The sequence below is a fragment of the Carcharodon carcharias genome, chromosome 3, assembly GCF_017639515.1.
Source record: "Carcharodon carcharias isolate sCarCar2 chromosome 3, sCarCar2.pri, whole genome shotgun sequence".
NCBI lineage: Eukaryota > Metazoa > Chordata > Chondrichthyes > Lamniformes > Lamnidae > Carcharodon > Carcharodon carcharias.
The window spans coordinates 15,193,871-15,211,774 of NC_054469.1; the positions used below are offsets into that span (position 1 = coordinate 15,193,871).

The 17,904-nt window shown below is 44.2% G+C and overlaps 1 protein-coding gene across 1 annotated transcript in view; it reads right to left on the reverse strand.

Moving 5' to 3' along the window:
- Positions 1-17,904, reverse strand: part of plcd1a (phospholipase C, delta 1a) — a 121,188-nt gene that overhangs the window by 93,571 nt on the left and 9,713 nt on the right. The window lies entirely within an intron of this gene.

Below are 17,904 nucleotides of genomic sequence, written 5' to 3' on the forward strand. Positions count from 1 at the left end.
ACTGAATCCCCCACTATCAACATCCTGGGGGGTTACCATTGACCAGAAACTGAAATGGACTAGCCATATAAATATTGTGGCTACAAGAGCGGGTCAGAGGCCAGAAATCGTGTGACGAGTAACTCACTTCCTGACTCCCCAAAGCCTGTCCACCATCTACAAGGCACAAGTCAGGAGTGTGATGGAATACTCCCCACTTGCCTGGATGAGTGCAGCTCCCACAACACTCAAAAAAGCTTGACACCATCCAGGACAAAGCAGTCTGCTTGATTGACATCACATTCACAAACATTCAGTCCCTCCACCACAGACGTACAGTAGGAGCAGTGTGTACCATCTACAAGGTGCACTGCAGGAATTCACCAAGGCTCCTTAGGCAGCAGCTTCCAAACCCACGACCACTATCATCTAGAAGGTCAAGGGCGGATGTTCCCCTCCAAGCCATTCACCATCCTGACTTGGAAATATATCGCCGTTCCTTCACTGCCACTGGGTCAAAATCCTGGAACTCCCTCCCTAACAGCACTGTGGGTGTACCTACACCACATGGACTGCAGCAGTTCAAGAAGGCAGCTCACCACCGCCTTCTCAAGGGCAGCTAGGGATGGGCAATAAATGCTGGCCCAGCCAGCGAAGCCAATATCCCATGAATGAATATTTTTTAAAAATTCCCCAAAACCCTGCAAATTTTTCCTCTTCTGATTCAATTCCCTTTGAGTACTATGATTGAAGCTGCCTCCACCACACTTTCAGGTAGTGCATTCTAGACCTTTACCATTTGCTGCATGAAAATGTTTTTCTCATGTTGCTTCTGCTTCTTTGACTAGTTACTTTAAATCTGTGCCCACTCACTCTCCATCCTTTCACAAATGGGAACACTTTATCTACTCTGTCCAGAACCCTTATGATTTTGAATACCTCTATCAAATCTCTCAGCCTTCTTTTCTCCAAGGGAAACAGTCTGAACTTCTCCAATCTCTCTTTATAAATCAAGTTCCTCATCGCTGGAATCATTTTTGTGAATCTTTTCTGCACCCTCTCTAACGCCTTCACATCCTTCCTAAAGTGCAGCGCCCAGGACCAGACACAATTTCCAGCTGAGGACAAACCAGTGTTTCATACAGATTCAACATAACCTTCTTGCCCTTGTACTCTACGCACCTATTAATAAAGCCTAGGATACTGTATGCTTTATTAACCTCACTCTCAACCTGTCCTGCCACCTACAATGGCTTATGCATTTATACACCCAGGGCCCTCCGCTCCTGTATCCCCTTGAGAGTTGCACCCTTTATTTTATATTATCTCTCCATGTTCTTCCTACCAAAATGAATCATCTCACTTTTCTGCACATTGAACCTATCCACACTGAACTTCATCTGCCACTTGTCTGCCCTTTCCACCCACTTGTCTATGTCCTTTTGAAGCTCTACACAATCCTCCTCACCATTCACAACATTTCCAAGTTTCATCCACAATTTTTAAATTGTGCCCTGTGCACCAAGGTCTAGGCTATTAATATATATAAATGACCCAGACCTTCCTGATATATATCAGGAAAAGCAAGAGTCCCAACACTAACCCCTGAGGATTCCACTACAAAACCTTCCTTCAGCCAGTTTTCAGAATGTGCGCATCAGGCATAAGCTTCACTCACAGGGAAGGGGGTACATCCAGACAGCCGTGCCGACAAGGTCACAATTTATTGCCCATCCCTATTTGCCCTCAGGAGATGGTGGGATTTCTCCTTTGAATTGCTGCAGCCCTTTTCCTAATATTGTTCCCACAACAGCGTCAGGGAGAGAATTCCATGCTTCTGACCCACATTTGGTGAGAGCAGCAAAATACATCCAGGTCAGGATGGTGTGTGAACGGGAGGTAATGATGTTCCTACAATATTGTTGCTTTTCATTGGTAGGGGTTGCATGGGTAGGAGATGCAGTTCTTGCAGCCTTGCTGCAGTGTGTTCTTTTGGTCATACATACTGCAGCCTCGGTCTGCCAGCGAATGGAGGGGATGGATCCTGAACCAGGTAGTGGGAACACCAATGAAGCGAACTGTTCAGTCCTGTAAGGTGGCAAGCTTGAGTGTTGTTGCAGCTTCACCCATCAAGGCAAGTGGTAGGTATTCCATCAGACTTCTGACTTGAGGTTTGTAGATAGTAGGGGAGTCTTAAAGAGGTCAGGAAATGAGCCATTCATTGCAGAGTGGCTCATGGTGTTACTACGACTGGTCAAGTAATACCTCTGGCCAACGCTGACCCCCAAACTGCAGGGGAGTTAGTGTCTTTAAAGATTGGGGTACTGGTTGGGTTCTCTTTTGTTCTAGATGGTCATTACCAGGCATTTATGCAGTGCAGCTGTTACCTGCCATGTGTCAGTGGAAGCCTGGATATTAACTGGGTCCTGATGTAATCTAATTTGGGCTGCTTCAGTCTTGGAAGAGCAGTGAATGGAGCTGAACACTGAGCAATTATCAGCCATTGTTCCAGCTCTTGACCTTATGACTGAGATCAATGCTGAAGCAGCTGAAGATGGCTACATACAAAACACACTCTGGATACAGAACATTTGGTCCAAACAGTATGTGCTGGTGGTTATCAACAACAACTTGCATTTATCTAGCGTCTTTAGCATTGAAAAATGCCCCAGGTTGTTTCATAGTGTTACAACCGGGTGAGGAGGGACAATCCGTCTCCTCTTTATTTAGCCTACTTGGTTCATTGCAACAAATGTTTTTAAATTTCTTTTCCCCCATAGATGCCTTTTCCAATCAAAGTGTATTTACTTTTTAATGAGGAACCAATCAAACCAGGTTTTCTTGAGGCAAAGAAAGAGTATGTTTATTAGCTACTAAACCCGAGGAAAAATAATAAAAGATCCAGCAACACACGCACACATATGCATATACCAGAAGAAAGAAAAGTTAAAGTCCAAATAAAAGTTAAAAGAATATACGATTAAGTCCTTTGCTTATCCTTGAGGCATAGATTGTTGAAAGTTGCAGCCGTTTGAAGTTAGCTGGTTCCCTTTAAAATCCTGGGCTGGGGTTTTCTGGCTCCTTCATGGCGGGACCTACAGCAGGAGATTCAGCGGCCCAATGACTTTCGGCGGGACCAGGTGATCCCGGCAGCGGGCGGGGCCAGAGAATCCCACCCCTGGAGTTGACTTGAGGTCCCGGTAACTGCACTTTGCTGGAGACAATTTCCTTCCTTTTAATTCCACAATCCGTCTCCCAGAAATCAATGGGCTTTTCCTGAAGTTCTTTCCGATGGGTAGTCACTGTCTCTTGGTTTGGATTTTTGTAGTGTAGAAATAATGCTTTTCTTAACTTGAGAGAGAGTTAGAGAGAGATTCCTTACTGCTCCCTTCAGCAGTTTTTCCCGATGACTTTGATAACTTCTGTGTCTGGTTTGGCAAAACCAGTCCTTTAAAACCTCCTGCCTATATATTTCCAAAAAGGAATTCAATTAGCATGTCATGTTTTTATTCATTCATGGGATGTGGGCGTCGCTGGCTAGGCCAGCATTTATTGCCCATTCCTAATTGCCCTTGTTCAATAGGCTGTTATGACCAATGCAGTTGGTAAAGCGGAGTTATCAAAAAATCCCAGAGGTAAACTTTAAACAATTGTCATAACCTATAATTTTAAGTGTTATGTTTGAGATGCGGCTCAATTCAGGAATCAGGCCACCAGTTCGAGGTTTTACATTAAACGAAAGGAAACATTTATTAATTTGCACAGGTTAAAATATATATACACATGGCTACACATTACTACCATCATAACTTTTAACAAATTCCCAAGCTAATCTCCATTAAGGCAACAGCAACCCATAGACTTAACCAAAGACCAGACAAAGCATTTTCACCTTACGAATTCAAACTGAGGTTCTTTCACTTGGTTCCTGTGGAGCCAGTTGAAGGCTTGCAGCTGCCTTTTGAACTCAAACTGCCTCTGCTCTGCACACCCGAAAACTACTCAAGTTATACCGACCAGCCCCATTGAATGTTAATTCTCATTGTATCAACAACCTCTGAACTAAACCTCTCTAACAATAAACCCTTTATTAGTAATATAAACATATTGATTGGTAGCTGCTAGAAAGGTGTCAGTTTTCGCCCCACTTCTTGAATGCTCTATTCAAAAAAATACAAATGCACGCTTTCTCTCTTACATATCAAAACTAGTACCCATCAAAGCACCCAGACTTTAATCCAAGTAAGACACATCAGCAGGCTAAACCTCTATTTTAAAAGAAAAATATTTTCCAAAATATTATATACATTAATAGCTTAATGACATGGCATTTTTAACAGTCAACCACATTGTGTATTTAAGACCAAGATAGATAAGTTCTTGATTGGTAAGGGGATCAAAGGTTATGGAGAGAAGGCGGGAGAATGGGGTTGAGAAACTTACAAGCCATGATTGAAAGGTGGAGCAGACTCGATGGGCCGAATGGCCTAATTTCTGCTCCTATGTCTTATGCTGTGGGTCTGGAGTCACATGTAGGCCAGACCAGTAGATTTTCTTCCCTAAAGGACATTAGTGAACCAGATGGGTTTTTATAACAATCAACAATGGTTTTGTGGTCATCATCAGACTTTTAGTTCCAGATTTTTATTGATTTGCCATGGTGGGATTTGAACCCAGGTTCCCAGACCATTACCCTTGGTCTCTAGAACACTAGCCCAATGAAAATACCACTACATCATTGGTGTAGAACAAATAGTCACATTTAGATCTTTCATCCCAGAAACGTTTAATACGTTTCAAGATAGTAAAAACCAATAAGAGATGGGGCTATTTCATCCTCCACAAAGGGGATTTGAGTGTCTGCTGGGTGTAACTGGCTGGTTAGCAGTTCTCACTGACTTTACTGTAAGATAAAAGCAAAATATTGCAGATGCTGGAAATTTGAAACAAAAACAGAAATTGCCAGAAAAACTCAGCAGGTCTGACAGCATCTGTGGAAAGAGAAACAGAGGCAACGTTTCGCGTTTGTATGACTCTTCTTCAGAGCTAAACAGAAGTAGAAACATAATGAAATTTATACTGTTTAAGGTGGGGGGAAGGTGGAGCAGGTGAAGCTGGATAGAAGGTCAGTGATAGGTGGGGGCTAGGGGGAGATTGACTGTTGATTAAAATTCAGCACTTTGCATTTTAATCCCTTCCTTAGAGAGTGTTGGGTTTTGATGTCTGGAGGTTTTCTTTGAAATATCTCTCTCTTCACATGCCAAAGGCGACAGAGCTCCACATGAACATTGACCTAATATCATATGACCACTTGCTCTCATGTTCCTTATCTTCAGCTACCTCTCTAAGCTATTCTTAAATGGTGACATGGCCTCTGCTTCTATCAATCAACAATAACTTATATTTCTATAGGGACTTTAGAGGGGATTCTTGTTTGCTTTCCTTGGAAGGTGGCCTTGCATTTTAAAGCAGTTTGTTTTCTCATTTCTTAAAATACCGGATTTCCAGTCAGTCGAAAGATTTTTAAAAATTATTTTTCAAAAATAAAGAGGCACTTTGCCAAAAATAGGTTCATAAACAGACAAATACTGACACCGAGGCAAAGAAGGAGACATGAGGATGAGTGACTAAAAGCTTGGTCAAAGAAATAAATTTTTTAAGAGCATCTTAAAGGAAGAGAGAGTTGGAGAGCTTTAGGGAGGGCATTGCTGAGCCTAGAATCTAGATTTCAGAAGGTACAGTTGCTAACAGTAGAGCATAGGGGCTGGAGGATGATCAGGAGTCCAGGGTTGAAGGAATGCACAGCTGTTTGAGGCTTGGTGGGGGGGGGGGGGGGGGGGGGGGGGGGGGGCGCTGCAGTCAGTTACAGAGATAGTTAGGGGCAAAGTCATGAAGGAACTTGAACTTGAGAAATAGAATTTAACATTGAGACGATGGGTGCCAATGTCAGTCAAGGGTGATCGGTGACCACAATTTAGTCTGGTTTAGGTGACAGAGCTCCACATCAACATTGGCCTAATCCCATATGACCACTTGCTCTCATGTTCCTTATCTTCAGCTACCTATCTAACCTATTCTTAAATGTTCACATGGCCTCTGCTTGAATCAACCAACAACTTATATTTACTAGGTCAGCTGATCAAAAGCTGTTCGAAGGGTTGGTTTTCCTACGTACGAATTAGGAGCAGGGCCCCATAAGCCTGCTTCGCCTTTCAATAGTGGCTGATCTGACTGTAACCTCAACTCCATATTCCTGCCTACCCCCAATAACCTTTCACTCCCTTGCTTATCAAAAATCTACCTACCTCTGTCTTAAAGATATTCAAAGACATTGCTTCCACCGCCTTTTGAGGAAGAAAATTGCAAAGATTCACGACCTTCAAAAATATTTTCCTCATCTGTACCTTAGATGAGCGACCCCTTATTTTAAAAAAGTGACCCCTAGTTCTAGATTCTCCCACAAGAGGAACCATCCTCTCCAGATCCACCCTGTCAAGTCCCCTCAGGATCTTATACAATTTATACAAGTCATCCCTTACTCTTCTAAACTTCAGCGGATACAAGCCTAGCCTATCCAACCTTTCTTCATACGACAACCTGCCCATTCCAGGTATTAGTCTAGTAAACCTTCCCTGAACACCTTCCAACACATTTACATCTTCCTTAACTAAGGAGACCAGTACCGTATACAGAACTCTAGATGTGGTCTCACCAATGCCCGTATAACTGAAGTATAACCCCCCCTACTTTTGTATTCAATTCCCCTCACAATAAACAATAACATTCTATTAGCTTTGCTAATTACTTGCTATACCTGCATACTAGCCTTTTGCAATTCATGCAGTTAAAGGATGGGCAATAAATGCTGGCCTAGCCAGTGACGCTCACATCCCATGAATGAATAAAAAAAATGCACATTTCTATTTTCTTTTCCTATCCACACTCATCCCTGTGTAATTTTAAACACCTATAAAATTGCCAAAACAAAAACAGAATTACCTGGAAAAACTCAGCAGGTCTGGCAGCATCGGCGGAGAAGAAAAGAGTTGACGTTTCGAGTCCTCATGACCCTTCGACAGAACTTGAGTTCGAGTCCAAGAAAGAGTTGAAATATAAGCTGATTTAAGGTGTGTGTGTGGGGGGCGGAGAGATAGAGAGACAGAGAGGTGGAGGGGGGTGGTATGGATGTAAGGACAAACAAGCAGTGATAGAAGCAGATCATCAAAAGATGTCAACGACAATAGTACAATAGAACACATAGGTGTTAGAGTTAAAGTTGGTGATATTATCTAAACGAATGTGCTAATTAAGAATGGATGGTAGGGCACTCAAGGTATAGCTCTAGTGGGGTTTTTTTTATTATATAATGGAAATAGGTGGGAAAAGGAAAATCTTTATAATTTATTGGAAAAAAATGGGAAGGGGGAAACAGAAAGGGGGTGGGGATGGGGGAGGGAGCTCACGACCTAAAGTTGTTGAATTCAATATTCAGTCCGGAAGGCTGTAAAGTCCCTAGTCGGAAGATGAGGTGTTGTTCCTCCAGTTTGCGTTGGGCTTCACTGGAACAATGCAGTAAGCCAAGGACAGACATGTGGGCAAGAGAGCAGGGTGGAGTGTTAAAATGGCAAGCGACAGGGAGGTTTGGGTCATTCTTGCGGACAGACCACAGGTGTTCTGCAAAGCGGTCGCCCAGTTTACGTTTGGTCTCTCCAATGTAGAGGAGACCACATTGGGAGCAACGAATGCAGTAGACTAAGTTGGGGGAAATGCAAGTGAAATGCTGCTTCACTTGAAAGGAGTGTTTGGGTCCTTGGACGGTGAGGAGAGAGGAAGTGAAGGGGCAGGTGTTGCATCTTTTGCGTGGGCATGGGGTGGTGCCATAGGAGGGGGTTGAGGAGTGGGGGGTGATGGAGGAGTGGACCAGGGTGTCCCGGAGGGAGCGATCCCTAAGGAATGCCGATAAAGGGGGTGAAAGGAAGATGTGTTTGGTGGTGGCATCATGCTGGAGTTGGCGGAAATGGCGGAGGATGATCCTTTGAATGCGGAGGCTGGTGGGGTGATAAGTGAGGACAAGGGGGACCCTATCATGTTTCTGGGAGGGAGGAGAAGGCGTGAGGGCGGACACCCTGGTCCACTCCTCCATCACCCCCCACTCCTCAACCCCCTCCTATGGCACCACCCCATGCCCACGCAAAAGATGCAACACCTGCCCCTTCACTTCCTCTCTCCTCACCGTCCAAGGACCCAAACACTCCTTTCAAGTGAAGCAGCATTTCACTTGCATTTCCCCCAACTTAGTCTACTGCATTCATTGCTCCCAATGAGGTCTCCTCTACATTGGAGAGACCAAACGTAAACTGGGCGACCGCTTTGCAGAACACCTGTGGTCTGTCCGCAAGAATGACCCAAACCTCCCTGTCGCTTGCCATTTTAACACTCCACCCTGCTCTCTTGCCCACATGTCTGTCCTTGGCTTACTGCATTGTTCCAGTGAAGCCCAACGCAAACTGGAGGAACAACACCTCATCTTCCGACTAGGGACTTTACAGCCTTCCGGACTGAATATTGAATTCAACAACTTTAGGTCGTGAGCTCCCTCCCCCATCCCCACCCCCTTTCTGTTTCCCCCTTCCTTTTTTTTCCAATAAATTATAAAGATTTTCCTTTTCCCACCTATTTCCATTATATAATAAAAAAAAAACCCCACTAGAGCTATACCTTGAGTGCCCTACCATCCATTCTTAATTAGCACATTCGTTTAGATAATATCACCAACTTTAACTCTAACACCTATGTGTTCTATTGTACTATTGTCGTTGACATCTTTTGATGATCTGCTTCTATCACTGCTTGTTTGTCCCTACAACCACACCCCCCCCACCTCTCTCTCTCTCTCTCTCTATCTCTCCGCCCCCCACACACACACCTTAAACCAGCTTATATTTCAACTCTTTCTTGGACTCGAAATCAAGTTCTGTCGAAGGGTCATGAGGACTCGAAACGTCAACTCTTTTCTTCTCCGCCGATGCTGCCAGACCTGCTGAGTTTTTCCAGGTAATTCTGTTTTTGTTTTGGATTTCCAGCATCCGCAGTTTTTTTGTTTTTTGTTTTTATAAAATTGCCAAGTTCTGTTTCAATGAGTTTTAATTTTAAGTCTTCCTATATATTTGTATTCTTCATACCAGGCAGCATCTTAGTGAATCTGCGCTGTGCCCTCTCTTTTGCCGCAACTTCCCTCCTAGATTGCTGAGCTCAAAAAAAAAAATCACAAAGCTTCAGCTGTGTCCATATTAAGATTGAGCATCTTTCTCTGAGGAATTCCTGTAACAATGTCCTGGGATTGCAATGGCTGACCTGTCAGTTAGCACCAAGGTGCTCATTGGGCTAAGATGAGCCAGGAGTAAGCAGCATGCATATGGAAGCTGACCCCAATGCCTGATGCTGCTGAGGGGCAACAAGTTCAAAATATGGATCATGAGGAGGATTCGGGATATGAAGAAATGGCACTGCCGGTGATCCTCTGGTTATGTTTGGACTTGTGGGACTACAGCCACATGAAGTCAGTCCCATAAAATGTGATAGAGGAGAGGGGTAGGGGAGGATGAGAATGGTTAGTCATATCAAATGCCGGGGAACATGTGAGGAGAACAATGAGGGATAACCCAGAGGGCGTGAATCTTTTGCTCAAGTCTAAAGTGAAAATAAAAAATTCCATGATAGGTATTCTTAGTGATAATATGGTAGCAAATATCTGATCATTGGTCTTTTATATCATTCCCTTTTCTATCCACTTTGGCAGGAAGACTAAAAAAGCTGAATATTATTTAAATGAAGATAGATTGCAGTTTACGGAGGGACCTTGGTGCCCTTATACATGAATCACAATGGGTTAGCATGCTGGTACAGCAAGTAATTAGGCAGACAAACAGAATGCGAGCCTTTATTGCAAGGGGAATGGAATATTAAAGTAGGGAAGTCTTGCTCCTCCTGTACAGAGCATTGCTAAGGCTGCACCTGGAGTATCGTGTACTGTTTTGATCTCCTTACTTAAGGAAGGATATATTTGCATTGGAGGCAGTTCAGAGAAGGTTCACTAGGCTTATTCCTGGGATGAAGGGTTTATTTTATGAGGAAAGCTGCAGTAGGTTGGACCTATAGTCATTGGAGTTTAGAAGAATTAGAGGCGATTTTATTGAAACAAAGATGATTCTGAGGGAGCTGGCCATGGTAGAGGTTAGAGGATGTTTCCCCTTGTGAGGGAATCTAGGAATAGGAGGTCAGAGTTTTAAAATAAGGGATCTCCCATTTAAGACAGAGATGAGGAGGAATTTCTTCTCTCAGAGGGTCATTAGTGTTTGGAATTCTCTTCCCCAGGGAGCAGTGGAGGCTGGGTCATTGAATATTTTCAAGGCTGAGTTAGTTAGTTTTTTGATCGACAAGGGAGTCAAGGGTTATGGGGGGTTGGAGGGCAGGCAAGAGAGTGGAGTTAAGACCACAATCAGATCAGCCATGATCCCACTGAATGGTGGAGTGGTCTCAAGGGGCCAAATGGCCCACTCCTGCTCCTATTTCTCATGTTCTTAAGTAATCTATAGTACTGCTCTCAATACTTGTCCTTCTTGCTTTCCGTTTTGAATCAGCGCTCTCTCATTGTAAATGTGTAAACTCAAGCCTGGTAGTTAACTGTAATTATCTATGCTTAACATCAGGATTCAGCTTTCTGGCTTTTTTTTCTATCGATTTGTCATGACTCATATCTCTTTCTCTCCTTTTCTCTCCCTCAAGGGGAGTCAACTTTCAAGCAAATGCTTACAACTGCCCTCTCTCCTTTACAAACATTACAATTCCAATGTACCAGTCTATTTGAATCTAGCAATCATTGTAAATGCCGTGATCATGACCATTTGTATAGTGTGTGAATTGTTTAGAAATAAATACAAACAAAAAACAACGCAGGTGAAGTTTGTTTCATTGTCCTTGGCAGGGAGTAATCTGGTTCGAAAGGATTCAAACAGGGAACTTCAGGGAAGTTAACTGTGCAGCGGGAAGGCTATACCACGTCGGAGCGCCTTATAATGCGCAATAGGAGGTAGGGCTGGAGTTGTCCAGAATGGATGAACAATAGAATTTTCTGAGAGGAGTTGGAGTTATAGCACGTTAAAGCCATCAATAATGGGCAGGGGCCAGGACAAGGTTGTTAAGTTGACTTTGGATCAATGGGGCAGAAAGCAGAGGGGTCGGGGGGGGGGGGGGTATGATTTAAGAGGATAAAATACCAATTGAGATCCGGAAGAACAAAGATGGTGGGTGCAGTGAGGGAGGGAGGGAGGACAGCAGGTGCAGCAAGGGATGAAGAAGGCAGGAACAATGAGGGAGGGAGGGAGGAGGAGGGCAAGAATGATGAGGGAGGGGGCAGAGGGAGGAGGAGGGCAAGAACAATAAGGGAGAGTTGGATGGGTACAGGGAGGGATTCAGTAGCAAAGATATTTCCCCAATTCTGTTGTTTTATATTTTAACATTCTTGAGGGATGGTGAGTTATTTGAGATGGAAGTTTAAACTAACACAGCAACACATAATTAAAATGCCACAGGACTGTGATTATCCTGGAGTCTAACTTAATCCTTGAGATCAGTTATGTTTGTTTTTTTGCCTCTTGTTGGCTGGAACAGCTTTCTCATAGGAATATGGCCTCACATTTGCTAGGTATGTTGCTGTGACTATATATGCCACAAGTTACTGTTGTGCACTGTAATAACATTACACAGAAAGATATAGAAGTGCAAACGCAGAATTATCCTCACTAGTTCATGTTGGTGTTCACTCTCCATGGGAGCAAATAGTCCACAATCACATGTATCCACCTTGTTCCCAAACCATCTTCACCCACCTACTCAGTCTAACCTTGAATATTGATATGGCTTCTGACTCAACATTTACCCCTGGAGTGAATTCCAAAGCCTCACAACAGTATATGAAGTTGTAATCTGCATTGTTCTTAGGAAAAATCCAATTTTCGAGTCTTTGTTTTTGTACTCCTTATACCAGGCAGCATCCTAGTTACATTGTGTTGTAACCTCTCTAAAGCATCAATATCCTGCTTACAGTGTGGAGACTAAGAGTGAAATTTAATACCCTCCCCCAGCAAGTTTGGTGGTAGTGGGGGGGCATTTAATCAGGCAGGAAGATGGCATAGGGACCCTGCTGCCTTCCCACCTTCACCCCGATTAATGCTGTGGAGGGAAGGCCTTTGGATGGTCTACCCGCCCCACTGCCAATTGAGGCCCTTAAGTGGACAATTCATGCCTTAACTCCGAAGTCCATCCTCTTTAATGCTCAGTAGTAAAATCCCATGTTGCACCTTATGGAAGTCACACAGAGTCTGAGTACACTACATCCGCTGCAATTTCCTTTACCCCCCCACCCCACCCCTACTATCTACCATGTCTGTTGGCTCCTCAAAGATTTCTATGAGGTTTGAGAAGCAAGAATGTCACTTTTCAAATCTATGTTAGCTTTTTCTAACTTTATAATCTTTATCGTTAGATAATCATTTTATCCTTCATTTAACACCTTAATATTTTCCCCAACACAGGTCTTAAACTGATCTGGAATTACCCGGATAAGTTCCATCTCCCTTTTTTTTCTAAAAATGATTACAACATTGGCTATTTGTATAAGAACACTCCACTGGAGCTTTGCAATTCTGTGTGCCAAATTTCTTTATCCACGTCACTTCATATAACTTGCTCTTCGCCTTTCTAAAATCTGCCCTCGTCCAATTTGCTTTTGTACTGGCTTTTCTTCCCTACTATTTGGATCAGAAACTTGATCCCAAGGTTCTCACCCACATACCCAATCTCCTGCACTACAAGTTCTTGCTGCGCTTCCGTTCTTATCAGCTTACTCACGTCCTGCTTGAGGAAGGGGCCTTGCATAACTTTTAGGGATCCCATTTCCTTTCCCCCCCCGATGCCTCAATCGACAAGCGGATCATTAAAATATCCCAGAATAATGATGTTTTTATTCCTATTCATCTTTCTAATTCAACTGCTGATTTTCTCTTCCATTTCCTTCCCGCAGTGTAGCTTACTTGGAGAGCCATCACATACATGATGGGCCTTCTGCACTGTTACAACTCTGTGATTCATCTATACCTCCTTTCTCTATTAGCTGATACTAGTTGGTCATATTTTCCTGTCCCCACTGCAGCCCCCCTCCCCAACGTCCAGCTTTTTCCCTAGCTTAATTCCCTGTCAGCTCCCTATTTAACCGATTTACCATTATGTTAGTATCCTCCCTGTTCACGTGACCCATCCTTGCAGATTAGCTCCCAGCTATCGCAGAGCTGGCACCAATGCCCCAGGCAGAGTCCCCCTTCCTGGCACGACTCCTTAAACCACGTTCTTCCATATTCTAGCGGCAGCTGGGGAAGAATTACTGCAAAGTCCTGGTTCTAAGTTGATTAATCTCCTGAATTTGTATAGCAGAAATTTATGCGATTACACCATGGCCTCCCACAAGAACCGTGATAACAGGATAATCCCCTTTGCCCAATCTTATCCACTCCATTTAACATTTCCCTCAACTGGGAAGTAACTATCATCTGGGATAAAAAAAAGATTGTGTCAGTCCCTCTAACTATCCAACTCCTTAACACTACTTCATTTCTAGTTTTTTGATAGAACCATAGAAAGGTTACTGTGCAGAAAGAGGCCATTCAGCCCATTGTGTCTGCACTGGCCAAGAAACTAGCCGCACATTTTAATCCCACTTTCCAGCACCTGCAGGTTACAGCGCTTCAGATGCAGATCCAGGTACCTTTTAAATGAATTGAGCGTTTCAGCCTCAACCACCAACTTAGGCAGTGAATTCCAGATGTCCATCATGCTCTGGGTGAAAAAGTTTCTCCTCATGTCCCCTCGAATCCTTCTACCAATCACCTTAAATCTATGCCCCCTGGTAATTGATCCCTCAGCTAGGGGAAGCAGGTCTTTCCTGTCTACTCTATCTAGGCCCCTCATAATTTTGTACACCTCAATTAGAACAGAATAGGCTGAGGGGTGACCTAAGGAAAACAACCCCAGCCTATCCAATCTCTCCTCATAGGTGCCATTTTCAAGCCCTGGCAACATTCTTGTAAATCTCCTCTGCACTCTCTCCAGAGCAATTTTATCCTTCCTGTAGTGTGGTGACCAGGAACTGTACGCAAAATTCCAGCTGTGGCCTAACCAGTATATTACACAGTTCCATCATTACATCCCTGCTTTTGTATTCAATACCTCGTCCAATAAAGGAAAGCATTCCTTATGCTTTCTTCACCACCTTATCTACCTTTCCTGCCACCTTCAGGGACCTATGGACATGCACTCCAAGGTCTTTCACTTCCTCAACTCCTCTCAATAACAGACAATAGCTGTGTTACTAATCTCACTTTGTCCCCAGCTATTGTTTGTTGGTACCTTTAATATTTATTTGATGAACCTCCCCTCTCCCTCATTTCTCCCCTGCCTAGGAAGTTAAGATTGTTAAATCTATTGAACAGAGCAGCTTGCTCTGGGTACTCTGGTTCTAGCCTCTCCGTCCTGTATTTTCCTGCCTCTTGGATATTTGCCCAAGCACCTTACAATAACCCAAGTCCCCAGGAAAATCTGGACCGGTGTCTGAAGAGTCGAGAACCCAACATAAAATGGCCAAATGAGATCATAAGATCATACAGTGCAGAAGGAGACCAGTCAACCCATTGTGCCTGTCCAGTAATGGTTAGCATTCAGCCAGGAGGAACAGCCTAAGAACTCTCTCTGTTTTAGTTCCACAGGCCATATTTTTCCCTGTAACCCTGCAAATTAGTTCTCTTCAAAGACAATTCCAGTTGCCTTTTGAAAGCTCCTATGGAATCTAATCCCACGACCCTTTCAGGTAGAGCATTCCGGATCCAGATCATAACAGCCCTTTGAGTGCAAAAGGATAACTTGTATAATGTCGTGGCCAATCAGTACACTCTCACCATGAGGACTGGCAAAATATTGCTAATGAAGGAAGTGAAGGCATTGGAGAGGGTGCAGAAAAGATTCACAAGAATGTTTCCAGTAATGTGGAACTTCAGTTATGCATTTGGATTTGAGAAGCTGGGGTTGTTTTCCTTGGAGAAGAAAAGGTTGAGAGGAGATTTGATAGAGTTATTCAAAATCATGAGGGGTCTGGACAGAGTAGAGTGGGAGAAACTGTTCTAGTCGGTGGAAGGATCGAGGACCAGAGAGCATAGGTTTTAGGCGATTGGCAAAAGAAGCAATGGTGACAAAAGGGAATCAATTGTAATGCAGCAAGTGGTTAGCATCTGGAATGCACTGCCCGAGGCAGGTTCAATTGAGGTTTTCAAAACAAAATTGGATCATTATCTAAAGAGGGAAAATTTGCATGGGGAAAATCATGGGCTAGGTGAATTGCTCTTGCAAAGGCCAAATGGCTTCCTTCTGTGCTGTAACCATACTATGATTCTATGGAGAGAATTTTCTCCCCGTCGGGCGGGCTGGGGGGGAGAGCAGCCGACCGCCGCCCGCGATCAGCTGTGCGCCATTTTACGTGAGTGAGCCAATTAAGACCCAATGTAATGCACACCCAGAAGTGCTCAGCGCTACCTGTGCGGGCGGAAGGAGGAGGGAGAGCTGGGGCCTGCGCTGCGCAGAAGTCGCCCTGCGGCACGGAGCTGCCTCAGGGAGATTAATTTGACTGTGAAAAATTGGAAAAAAAAAGGAATAAAAAAAAATTATTCAGACATATCCCTGTCACATGAGCTAGGACATGTCTGTGAATTTTAATAAAAACTTTTGTGAAAGTTATGAACCCTTCATGAAACTGCATCCTGCCTGTGGATGAGGTTCTATGAAAAATGCGAAGGCCGCCTGGGCTCTTCGCCTGTCCGCCAAGCTTAAGGTTGGACGTGCAGTCCTGACAAGTACTTCAGTTAGCTGATAAATGGCCTTAACAGGCCTTTGACAGTTCAGCGGACACACAGCCGCGTGCGTGCCTGCTGAACTGAAGATCGGAATGACGCGCGGTGAAGTCGGGACGCACGCCCGACATCACTGCGTGTCCTTTTACGCGTCGGCGTGCGGGACCCACCCCCACATGCCGACCAGAAGATTCTGCCCTATACGTTTTAGTGAAAATGGATGCAAGTTCTTGGATTGTATAGAGGGAGGGGAGGGAGTTGGAGATACAGTATTGTCTCCCATTGCAACAAATACTGTTTATTTGGTAATAAAAACAAAAAACTGCGGATGCTGGAAATCCAAAACAAAAACAGAATTAATACCTGGAAAAACTCAGCAGGTCTGGCAGCATCGGCGGAGAAGAAAAGAGTTGACGTTTCGAGTCCTCATGCTGTGGAAGGGTCATGAGGACTCGAAACGTCAACTCTTTTCTTCCCCGCCGATGCTGCCAGACCTGCCGAGTTTTTCCAGGTAATTCTGTTTTTGTTACTGTTTATTTGGTTTTGGCTCGAGGGTGTGACCTCTTAGAAAGGCTAGGAATTTCCTTGGAGTTGCGCTGCTGTACGATGTTACCATGGCAGGGTGGGAGCAGTGCTGAGGAAATTCTCAGCCAAAGAGTTGGGTAAGGTTGGTGCATCTGCAGAAATTTTACATTTTGGAGAAAAGCAGGACATAAATGCCGAAACAAATTGGGGCGACTGAACCCATTCACACTGCCGGCACTCACCCAGTGATTTATAGGCACAAAGCCTTTTGGAGCTTTGGCAGGAGAGTCATGCCCTCCCCTGCCCTGCATCGCTGTGGTTAGCAATGTTTGTTGCCTCTAATCCAAGCGCTCAATCTCCTCTGGGGTATTGTTACTGTCTACTACCCCGAGCCTCAAAGATAATGAATCAGAGCCGTAGTTTGAAGGCAATCACAAGCTGAGAAAGATGCACTGGGATTGATGCTCCTTGTTAGTGACTCTGAGGGGAACCTACTTTTATTGATGAAAGCAAAAACCTGCGGATGCTGGAAATCCAAAACAAACATAAAGATACCTGGAAAAACTCAGCAGGTCTGGCAGCATCTGCGGAGAGGAGCACAGTTAACATTTCAAGTCCGAATGACCCTTCAACAGAACTAAGTAAAAATAGAAGAGAGGTGAAATATAAGCAGGTTTGGGTAGGGGGTGGGACAGGTAGAGCTGGATAGAGGGCCAGTGATAGGTGGAGATAACCAAAAGATGTCACAGACAAAAGGACAAAGAGGTGTTGGAGGTGGTGATATTAACTAAGGAATGTGCTAATTAAGGGTAGAAAGCAGAACGAGCAAGGTACAGATAGCCCTAGTGGGGGTGGGGTGCGGGGAAGGGATCGAAATAGGCTAAAAGGTAGAGATAAAACAATGTACACTTAAAAATAATGGAAGTAGGTGGGAAAAGAAAAATCTATATAAATTATTGGAAAAAACAAAAAGGAGAGGCAAAATCGGAAAGGGGGTAGGGATGGAGGAGAGAGTTCATGATCTAAAATTGTTGAACTCAATATTCAGTCCAGAAGGCTGTAAAGTGCTTAGTCGGAAGGGGAGGTGCTGTTCCTCCAGTTTGCGTTGAGCTTCACTGGAACAATGCAGCAAGCCAAGGATGGACATGTGGGCAAGAGAGCAGGGTGGAGTGTTGAAATGGCAAGTGACAGGGAGGTCTGGGTAATGCTTGCGGACAGACCGAAGGTGTTCTGCAAAGCGGTTACTCAGTCTGCGTTTGGTCTCTCCAATGTAGAGGAAACCGCATTGGGAGCAACGAATGCAGTAAACTAAGTTGAGGGAAGTGCAAGTGAAATGCTGCTTCACTTGAAAGGAGTGTTTGGGCCCTTGGACGGTGAGGAGAGGGGAAGTAAAGGGGCAGGTGTTGCACCTTCTGCGGTTGCATGGGAAGGTGCCATGGGAGGGGTTTGA